Source organism: Copadichromis virginalis, linkage group LG7 (genome assembly GCF_057382275.1).
Source record: "Copadichromis virginalis isolate Kocher_CV1m ecotype Utaka linkage group LG7, C_Virginalis_male_GT1.1, whole genome shotgun sequence".
In the NCBI taxonomy this organism is placed as follows: domain Eukaryota; kingdom Metazoa; phylum Chordata; class Actinopteri; order Cichliformes; family Cichlidae; genus Copadichromis; species Copadichromis virginalis.
Window position 1 is genome coordinate 29,971,225 of NC_140624.1, and position 9,700 is coordinate 29,980,924.

The following is a 9,700-nucleotide window of genomic DNA, read 5'->3' on the forward strand; positions in this document are numbered from 1 at the left end:
CTCGCTATAGCTGCTAAAGTTAGATGTACGCCCGCTGTGTGACCCCGGCGTTTAAATAAAGCTGCAAAGAATGGAAGCGTATGAGAAGTTAGATTCACTGCCGCTGTGTGCACACAGTATAAAAAGGTAGACGCTCGGCGTTCACTTCATTAACGCACATTTCCTAATGAGCGCGAGCTCAGGGAAACCAATCAGTAATTAAATCCCGCCATCACATGAGAATAAATTAAAATGCTTTCATGTTTTTGCATATTTATGATGCCGAATTCATTCTGCAGCTTCCATATAAATCATGCAAATTTATGAAGTGAACGTTTGGTTTTATTACAGCGAATTATGTCATGTTCGATATCTGAGGTGTCGCAGGAGGGAGGTAAAGGCCGCGCTCATGGTGCTTAGTCTAGATTATTTATGACCACTTCCTGTCAGCCTGCGCACAGCTGTGAGTGTGTGTGTGTGTGTGTGTGTGATCAGGATATTGATGACAGTCTCTTCATGTCCACTCTCACCGCGACGCTTCGATCACGTCGGGTTACAAACTGTATTTGTCTCCCTCATCAGCTCCATTAGAAACATCAGCAAGTCACATGTTCTGTTGTTTTACAAGGAAAGAGCATTTTCATTTTCTTACAGTCAAAACATTTCCTGGAATTTTAAAGGGTTTATCATAACCCAAATAAAGATGAATCGATCTGGAAAATAATACGAACTTATAACTTTGAGTTGATTGATATTAATCTAAATCAGACTGAATCACTTCAGCTTAATTTAAAGGAAAACTTACTTGTTTGCTGGACATCGTTCTGTTTCTGTTTCAAATGCTTTTATTCATTTCTACTTTCCATGAAAATCAGTTGATAAAAAAGGTTTATCATCTTTGATTTCACTTTTAAATCCATTTTTACTCCATCAGCGCATCATCAATCTCCTACTTTTTATTAACTTTAAACAGAAATTTGTTTTTGAAAGCAAAAATGTTTCCTCCATCATAACAAATGTGTTGTTTTTGTTTTATAAGTCACCAGTGTGTTCATTATGTTTAAAGTTTGCATTATTAAGGGCGTGGCCTCTTTGACTGACAGGTGGCTGTAGCTTCTAGCTGTCTGCTAGCTTCACCTGAACTGGACCTGTTGGAGCCGTTTGTATTTTTATTGACATCATCGGACCAACAATATGGCTGCTGTGAGGTTAACCATGGTTTTGGCAAGTGAAATTATAGGATTATTTAGATGTCATTTGACAGGTATTTAAATATTGTCACTCTCTCAGAGGCCTATATGGCAGCAGCCAAAACACTGAAATTAAGGCTCCAACACCTAAAATATTAAAAAGAAGCCAACAGTTTCTACTCTTCCTTTCCTATTATTCAAATCCATGTCCACAAAAACCCCTTTATCTTCATTGTAAAATATTCTTTTGCATATTTGACGGTTTTGTTGGATGAAATACGGCGCCTCTTTGTGCAAAGCACCTCCTCGATAAGTAATATATGAAGCATTTAAACGATGCCATTTATTTGCCATTTGGTGTTATTAATATTCATGATCAATCATCAGCAATGAGGCACCAAAGAGCCACAGGTTCAGTGTTTTATGATGGTTATTAATGACGACCCCAGCGCTTACTTCTCCCTCTCACACAGCTCTGAGCTCTTAATATCAAAAGTATTAATTCCCACAGTATTCCATTATTAATATCCTGGATGGAGATAAAAAGCAATATTAATGTAAGGCCAACATAAAGACAGGGTCATTATTTAAGTCCTGTCATCGTTTGTCTTATTTAAATACCACCGTGATAAGGCTTTATTTTCATTTAAATAAAGACATTAATTTCTTTAACGCTGACTAATCAAAGCAATATTTTGCGGTTTAACTGAAAACCTTGTTAGATCGGTCGTAAATCTTTCTAGAAATTACCGGTTATGGATCACCCATGATTACGGTCATATTGCGTTTCTTAACTTGTGTTGTCAGAGCACAAAAATGGAGCCGAGCGCCGCTGTGAGTAAAGACCTGTAAAGACAATTCCCTCAAGTGTCTTTGAAACATGGGGTCAGGCTTAGCTTAAACTCGTCTGTCAGCTCACAAAGCTTTAGAGGAAATCGCAATATTTACCAACAGCATGTTCAGTAATATCTGGCTTACGTATTTAGATTTTAAGCTGCACATCAATGATGATTGCAGAGAATATATGACATTTAATTTATAAATACATTGCAGTCGGTCTATGTAAAGGCCGTTACACCGCTGGCCTTTGCCTTTACTAGTCGAAGCTTTGTCCTTGTTTCAGGAATCAGTGGGGCAGTTTGAGCTCCTGTTGGCAGAGGTGGAACACACCTGAGGAGGCAGAAGAATCCCTTCAGAGCGCCCTCTGACCCGTAGCAGCGGCTAGCCTTGAGGTCACACTGGATCATTTACCGATTCCATATCGTTGGTTATTCAGTACCAGTGGACACTTTGAGCTGTGATAGCACTTGTTCCCAGTAGTCAGCTCTGTAAACCCTAAGCTTGGTTTGAAAAAATAAATGCAACAAATGTGTCCAGTGAAATGGGTTTTTCTCTGTATGTATTATTGTAGGGTCTACCTTACAATATAAAGCATCTTGAGGTGACTGTTGTTGTGAATTGGCGCTTTATAAATAAAATTGAATTGAAATTGCACAGTCGGTGCAAAAGAAAAAAATTTTAATGCACAAAATATTCACACAGATTTTACACGTCTGCGGTCTAAAGGGCTGAAGACTGCGCTAATGAGCGCAACTCGTCTGCGATGCGTCTCTACAATGGGGGGTTGCACTCAGCATATTCACATCACACTATTCCAGTGTTCTCTCATTTTTGCTATGTAACTTTGCACTGTCCACTTTCTGCTGTGACAAAAAAATTTCCCACGTGTGGGACTAATAAAGGTTATCTTATCTTATCTTATCTTATATAGTAGTCTTGCTGTATTCCTGTATAACAGCCAGGTCGTCATTTTGCAGTTAAATTGCTGTCCTGCAGCCGCTATGTCATTATTTATTTAGAAATTTATGAGTCACATCAGTAAGGTCCCGGCTGGACTTTGGTTGTAAGGGTGTGAATTTCTGTGCATTCAGACAGCAGCAGAGCTGTGCTTTGTGCAGATTACTCAGTTAATCGCCGTATTACCACAAACAGATTGCATTTAATTGCCAACCTGAGCACATTCAGTCACAGACTGATAGCAGACTGTGTCAATGCCTTCCTGGCACACCGCTGTCGTGTTTCAGTCAGCCTTGTTGTCGTGCTGATGCTCAGGTATACAGCAGGTATGCTAAATGCTGAAATGATGACAGTGGGTCACTTTCTAGTCACAAGTGTCAGAATTAATGATGGCTTTGAGGGTGTTAAACAGTAAGATAAGCACCTGACAGCAGCTGCTGTGAAGCTGAATGAAGATGAAACGAGTCTTTGTTCCAGGTAGGACAGATGATGATACCTGTGGCTCTTGGAGGTTGGAGTAAACAGCGTTTCATGGCTGAGGACACGGAGCTGCAGCACTTGTTGATGGAGGGAGGTGGGGGATAAATCACTAGATTATTCTGGGGCCGTGCACTCGGAAAATGAGAAGAGGGCCTCAGCCAGCGCACACCCAGCTGCCTTCTCATCATCCTTTTAATAACGTGTAATATTGTGGCAGGAGATTTCTGCCAGGATGGAGTTGATTGATGGGCTCTCCGATGAGACATTACAAGTGCAAACCAAACATCTAAACATACAAATTATTAAAAAAGGAGGGGTTAGCCTCTGCACCCAGGGAGGAAAGTGAATAACCTCTAGTTAAGATGATCCCATTTTCCAAGTGCAATTTATAGTCTATTGACTGGAGAAACTGTCTTTTCAGATATGCGGAAATTGTCTTACATCGCAGATGAGATCTGCTGCTTGACACCGGATTTGGGGGCCAGGGCGACAGCAAATATCACATTAGCTGCCCGGGAGCCGGAGAGATGATATCAGACTGTGTTTCAGCTCTGGACAAACACAACCACATATCATCTCATCTCCCAAACAACCTCATCTGCCTCCCACTGGAGGAGCCCGAGCACTCGTGTCCAAGCCAAACAATCCTCCCACTGCAACACAGTGTGGCGAGGGAAGATGTCGGGGTGGTGCACGGCAAACCCGAGAGAAAAATTCTCTTTTCTGTGAAACCTGGTTTATTCCCATCATTTAAATCTGCTCCATGCAGCTGTATTAAACCATGTTCAACAACTCGAGGCCTTGTTCGTGTGTGTTTTAAACCATGACCACACTTGTTACCAAATGCAGTGATCTGATTGGTCAGATCTGTTTATTCACATGCGGAAAATCCCACAAATCAAACTTGATTTAAAAAAAACCCGCAAAATGTGAATTTGTGGCAAATGCAAAAATGAAATGGCTACATGTGAACAGCTACATTTAGAATACACAATTCCAAAAATATATTTTAAAGTATGAAATATTTGCTTGAATTTTACACATCCAGTGTGTAAAGGCTTCTGTGGGTCACACTCACAACCCTGTTTGTGAGGGGCATCCAATCAGAAGAAGGTTTTAAAGGAGGAGGAGCTTGTTTCAGGATGTGGCTGAACCGAGATCCAGTTTAAAATAAAGACAAATTATTTTGAACTGTGGATCATGCACATATATGGATCATACTTCAGAAGTTCACCTTCAGGAGCTACATCCAGTGCAAACGGGACAGCATCCTGTTTGCAGGTTACTCTGGATTGACTGGTGCATAGTAACACCTGTTCACCTGCAATCACCATTTTATCTGCTCACATAAATGTAAGAAAAGCAGCCTAACACGAACAATCCAGATGTTATCATATTTGTGAAAGCTGTTATGTTTTTAAGATCTGTATCTCTACTAGACACAACATTCTTTCTACCAAATATGAATGTTTGTTTTCATAGAAAATGTCACATATTCATATTTACTGCCTTATCACCCTGCATGTTGTGATTCATCGCCCGGTGCATACATCTTGTGCAGGTGTTTAGAAAAAAGCTGGCGGTGGACATGTTTGGAGGTTTTTCCTGGATGGTCCGGTATTGATTGTCTCACATACAAAACAACCGATTCTTCACAGTCAGACAATCCCAATGATTAGAGGGAGAGGCCGAGATGAGGCTTTTTGTTGGAGAGTTTACACTCAAGTGGCGTTTCTCATTACCTCTCAGCTGGGGATGTTTTGACAGGGAGGGATCCTTCGCTTGCCACTCAAGTCTATCAATGTCAGCAGCAGGGCTCAGCCACACACCCATATATTTGGATTAAACAGTCAGAGTCATTACAGCGAATGTTATTGACCTTTTAAGATACAACTTTAATAGCTTTTCTCTCCCCTCTCTGTCTGTCACGGTGTGAAACGACACAGGCTGCCGTGCTGATGAAGTCCCCCTCAGGGTTTGCCTGGAATTGGAATCAAATACTTTAGATCCCCTCTTCCTCGTAGGTAATGCCACCGGCTTTGTGGCAGAGAAAGGAGAAATTAAAGGAAAAGCACACAATGAGAATGAGGAGCAGGCGATCAGGATTACTAGAAAGGACACTCATTTTCCAGTGGCCAGCCAAGCTAGACAAAGCCTGAGTGTGGGAACGAGGCCGTGATTTTAGACTCCCACAGCAAGGGTCCCCTGCAATGAATAAAAACAGATCATCAACAAACAATCAAATCAAGAAACAGAGCGAAGGCTTTAAAAATGCCGGTAATATTTGAATGCATTTATAAAATACATCGACTGTTACTGTGTCAATAAAACCCAAACCATTAACTTTTCAAAATAACTGAATTCCCAGCCGTAGTATAATGGTGTTTTTTCAGACAGCACAATAAAAACCTAGATGTAGCTAATAATGTAGCATCTGTGTAATTTGGATACTCAACAACTAGTCAGTTGGGTTAAAACACTAAAAGCTACTCAAACTTTTTGATTAAGGTTATTTGACAAAAGCTCAAAAGTAGTGAAAAGTGCTACAATTTATTCGGTCAGCATTAGCGGTTAAAATCTAATCAGTTAGGTTAAAGTGCTAACCAGCGCTCAGTTAGCTTTAGGTGGCAAAAGATTAAACTTAGATAAAACTGATGAAAACATTCGATTTGAGTTAGGCGCTAAAATTAGTCGGTCAAATTAAAGAGCTAAAAGGTACTCGGTTCATTTAACTTTTTACTTCAGCCAGTAAAAACTAGTTAGTTGGGGTAAAGCTACTAAAAATTGTTTGGTTAAGATTTAGAACTGAAAGCTACTTGGTTACCTTTATGCCATAAAAGGTAGTTGGTCAGGTTAAAGTGCTAAAAACAATTGCAAACAGTTTGATTTGCATTAAGTGCTAAAAGCTTTTTGGTTAAGTGTAAATTCTAAAAAGTATTTGGTTCGGTTTAGCCACTATAAACTGTTACGTTGAAGAGCTCCTCTTTTAGGCTGTAAAAAGTACTAGGGTCAGGGTTAGCTCCCCAAAGCTAGTCAGTTATTTTAATAAAGCATTAACAGCTAGTCCTTTGCTTTAGCTGTTAAAAATGAGTCAGGTTGAAATGCTAAAAAGCTACTCAGTCAGGGTCCGGCTAAAAAGAGTTCAATTTTATCTACAAAGGATTAATCACAACAACAGTTTCCTCAGACTCTACAATAATGCAGAGAAAACAATCAGTAAAGATTTATGTTTTATAATGTGTTTGGACTTCATGAAAGTAACGTATAGATATTCTTCTCCTGATTTTTAAAATGTTTTTATTTGAATGTATTTGTAGTGCCGGCAGTAAATGGACCCTTTGTCTCCAGGTGTGTTCGGCTGCAGGTTAATATCCTGCCCTGTCTCTGCTCCTATTTATCATCTCAGGTGTGTTTAAGTGCTACAATATGTGATGGAGGATGGCTCACATGTATTGACAACAGCCATTTGTAAATCACAGCACAGCGCCGGGTCACAACATAATCCTTCTCTCACTTTATATAAGAGGAAGATAATGCGATGGAACTTTTCTAAACTCGTAACCTTTTATCGCGGCCGCCCTCCTCGCTCTCTCTCACCTGTCCAGATATTGTTTCTGAGCTCCGCCGCTGCAGCCATGTCGTGTTATTCACTGTCTGCAGCCATCAGCCTTTTCCAATCTCACCATCAGGGAAGTCACAGCTCTTTGTACAAGTGCCTTCAGTAATTGAATTTGCTGCAGAAATAGCGGCCTGGAAAATTTCATTTTCGCTCCCAGCGGGTGTGTGTGTGTGTATGTGTGTGTGTTAAATGCAGTGGCGCCCGAGGCTCATCCCCTCCTTCCTAACTGATCTGCTCTGTCTTCCATTTCCCAGTCTCTGAAGTCTCCCACAGATGGCCGTCCCACTCCATTCTGGACTGCTGTCCTTCCACCACTGCTGTTTTCAGCCCCTCCATCCTCTCCAGTCTCACAGGACTGTTAGCTTTACCTAATAATCAGAAAATAATAATCTGAGTGCTAGAAAAACAAATTAAAGAAAACTGAGGCACTAGAGCTAGGAAGGTAAATATTCAATAGTATCTAAAATAATAAAGTTGGGTTTTACACAGAAATTCTGTAATTATGTTCATCATACCAATACTGTATTTAAATAGGGAGTTTATTTTGTGTTGGACTGTGTCTTCACGTAAACAGGTGTTTCTTAAGAAATATCACTGTCCTCATGAAAATGAAAAAACAAGTAAAGATCATGCCAGACAGGAGGCAATGGTGCATACCTTTGATGTTGCAAGAAAACATCTTCATTTTCCTCATCCACACATGAACAGTTTCAGAAGTACAGAAAAAAAACTATTTTCCAAAATAGCCGTGTACATATGAACGCAGCCTCAGAAACAGCAGGAAGGCATCATCATTAGCAGCCAAGATTTTAATTACTAACCCTAACTAACTCTGTTTTTATGCCTGTACTTGACCAACCCACGTTTCATAATTAATAGCACATTTATCAAAGGTTATGTGTGAACATCGGTCATATGTATGATGGAAAAATCATTTGCTCCACCACGAAATGAAATGAAATGAACACACAGTATATATGAGAATAGCCAGATTAAAAGTTGTGTTCAGAGACGTGAAAAATTTGTGCCATGAGAGGTGTGGAAAGACCTAAAATCCAGGATTTAGACAGACGAAAAACAACTAAAACCTGAATGCAAACAGTAACGAAATCCAAAAAAATAAATAAATCGAAACTGGAGTCAAAAACTCAAGTCACCAGAAGCACAGCAACATCAAACCCAGGTTCACAGGTTTTGGTCAAAATGATCAAAAAATCTAAAACTCAAAACAAAACCCAGGATGGTGACATTTAGTGTCTACATCAGGACGTTAGACATCGCTGCCAAACGTCACAGTGTACTGATTAGAGTTACAATTAAAGCAAAGCCGACAATGGGAATCCTGTGAGCTCTAAAGTTTAATGCTAATGCTGCAGGTACACCCTAACACAAACCATTGATGTGCCACCTGAACACAGCCAAACACAATCGATATTTCTGACTCCGTCTCAGTTCTCTGTTCAGCATTTATCACCTCACACTCGAGCAGAAAGGGTTTATTGTTCAACTCAATTCAATTCAATTTTATTTATATAACAATACATCACAGGAAGTGCACTTGAGTAATAGAAGATAGGATAATATTGGGTTCAGTATCTTGCTCAAGGGTACTTCAGCATGGAGACTGAGAGAGCTAGTTCTGAAAGGAGAGCAGCAAATTACAGATAAAAAACATAATAATTTTCTAAATTGCAATGTTGATTAAATTAGAAGCAGTTAACAAATTACTTTTCCTAAAACAGATGAAAAAAGTACTTTGATTTGTCATATCATTTAAGGCAGAACTGAAATAGACATATTTTCCTTTCAACATTTATTTTAAACTGTGACATTTAATTTTGTGGATAAGTGAAACAGATTTTAGCAAAACAAAAAATGTAGCTTAAACATCGATTACACTACGAAAGATCAAAATTGTTCCCATCATTTAAAAAATGACTGAAACAAACTAAGAATGTGTAAACCGATTTTTAGGATTTAAAAAATGGCCTCCACATGCATGTAAGTCCAAAGCTGTCAAAATCACAAATAAACAAGGATAATAAAATATGATTATAAAAACTATATGACATATTCTATTCATTCATTCTATTCATAGCATTAAACATAATGCAAGTGCAGGAATATAATAATTAAAAGATATTATAAGTATACGAGCATATTATTTTATGTATATAATTTCATAGTTTAAATTCATATATTTTTGTCTGCCTCCAGACAGGAGGTCATGTAAAAGTCCCACTGTCTTTCCCCTTTCTTGCATAATGGAAAAAAGGAGAAGAAATAAATACAAAATATGTAAATAAAGAGCAAAACTGAAAAAGAAATAAAAAGAAAAATAAGAGTGGAAGTTTAAAAAAAAACAATTTGAGAGACATTTTTAAGTTATTTAATGCCTACATTTATTTATTTGGGCGCCATTTATGTATATTTAAATGTTGTTTATTAATAATGACCCTCTCAGTCCTCTGTACACCCTCAGCTGCAATAAAAACAACAGTAACAGCAGCACTTTAAATTGACCATACTGGTGTCTTATTTGTTATAAATTTTCGGATCTTTTGCTTTGATGAATAAAACAAACTGCAGCCACCAGGACCTGAACAGCAGGGGGCGCCACTGAGATCCAGAGGTT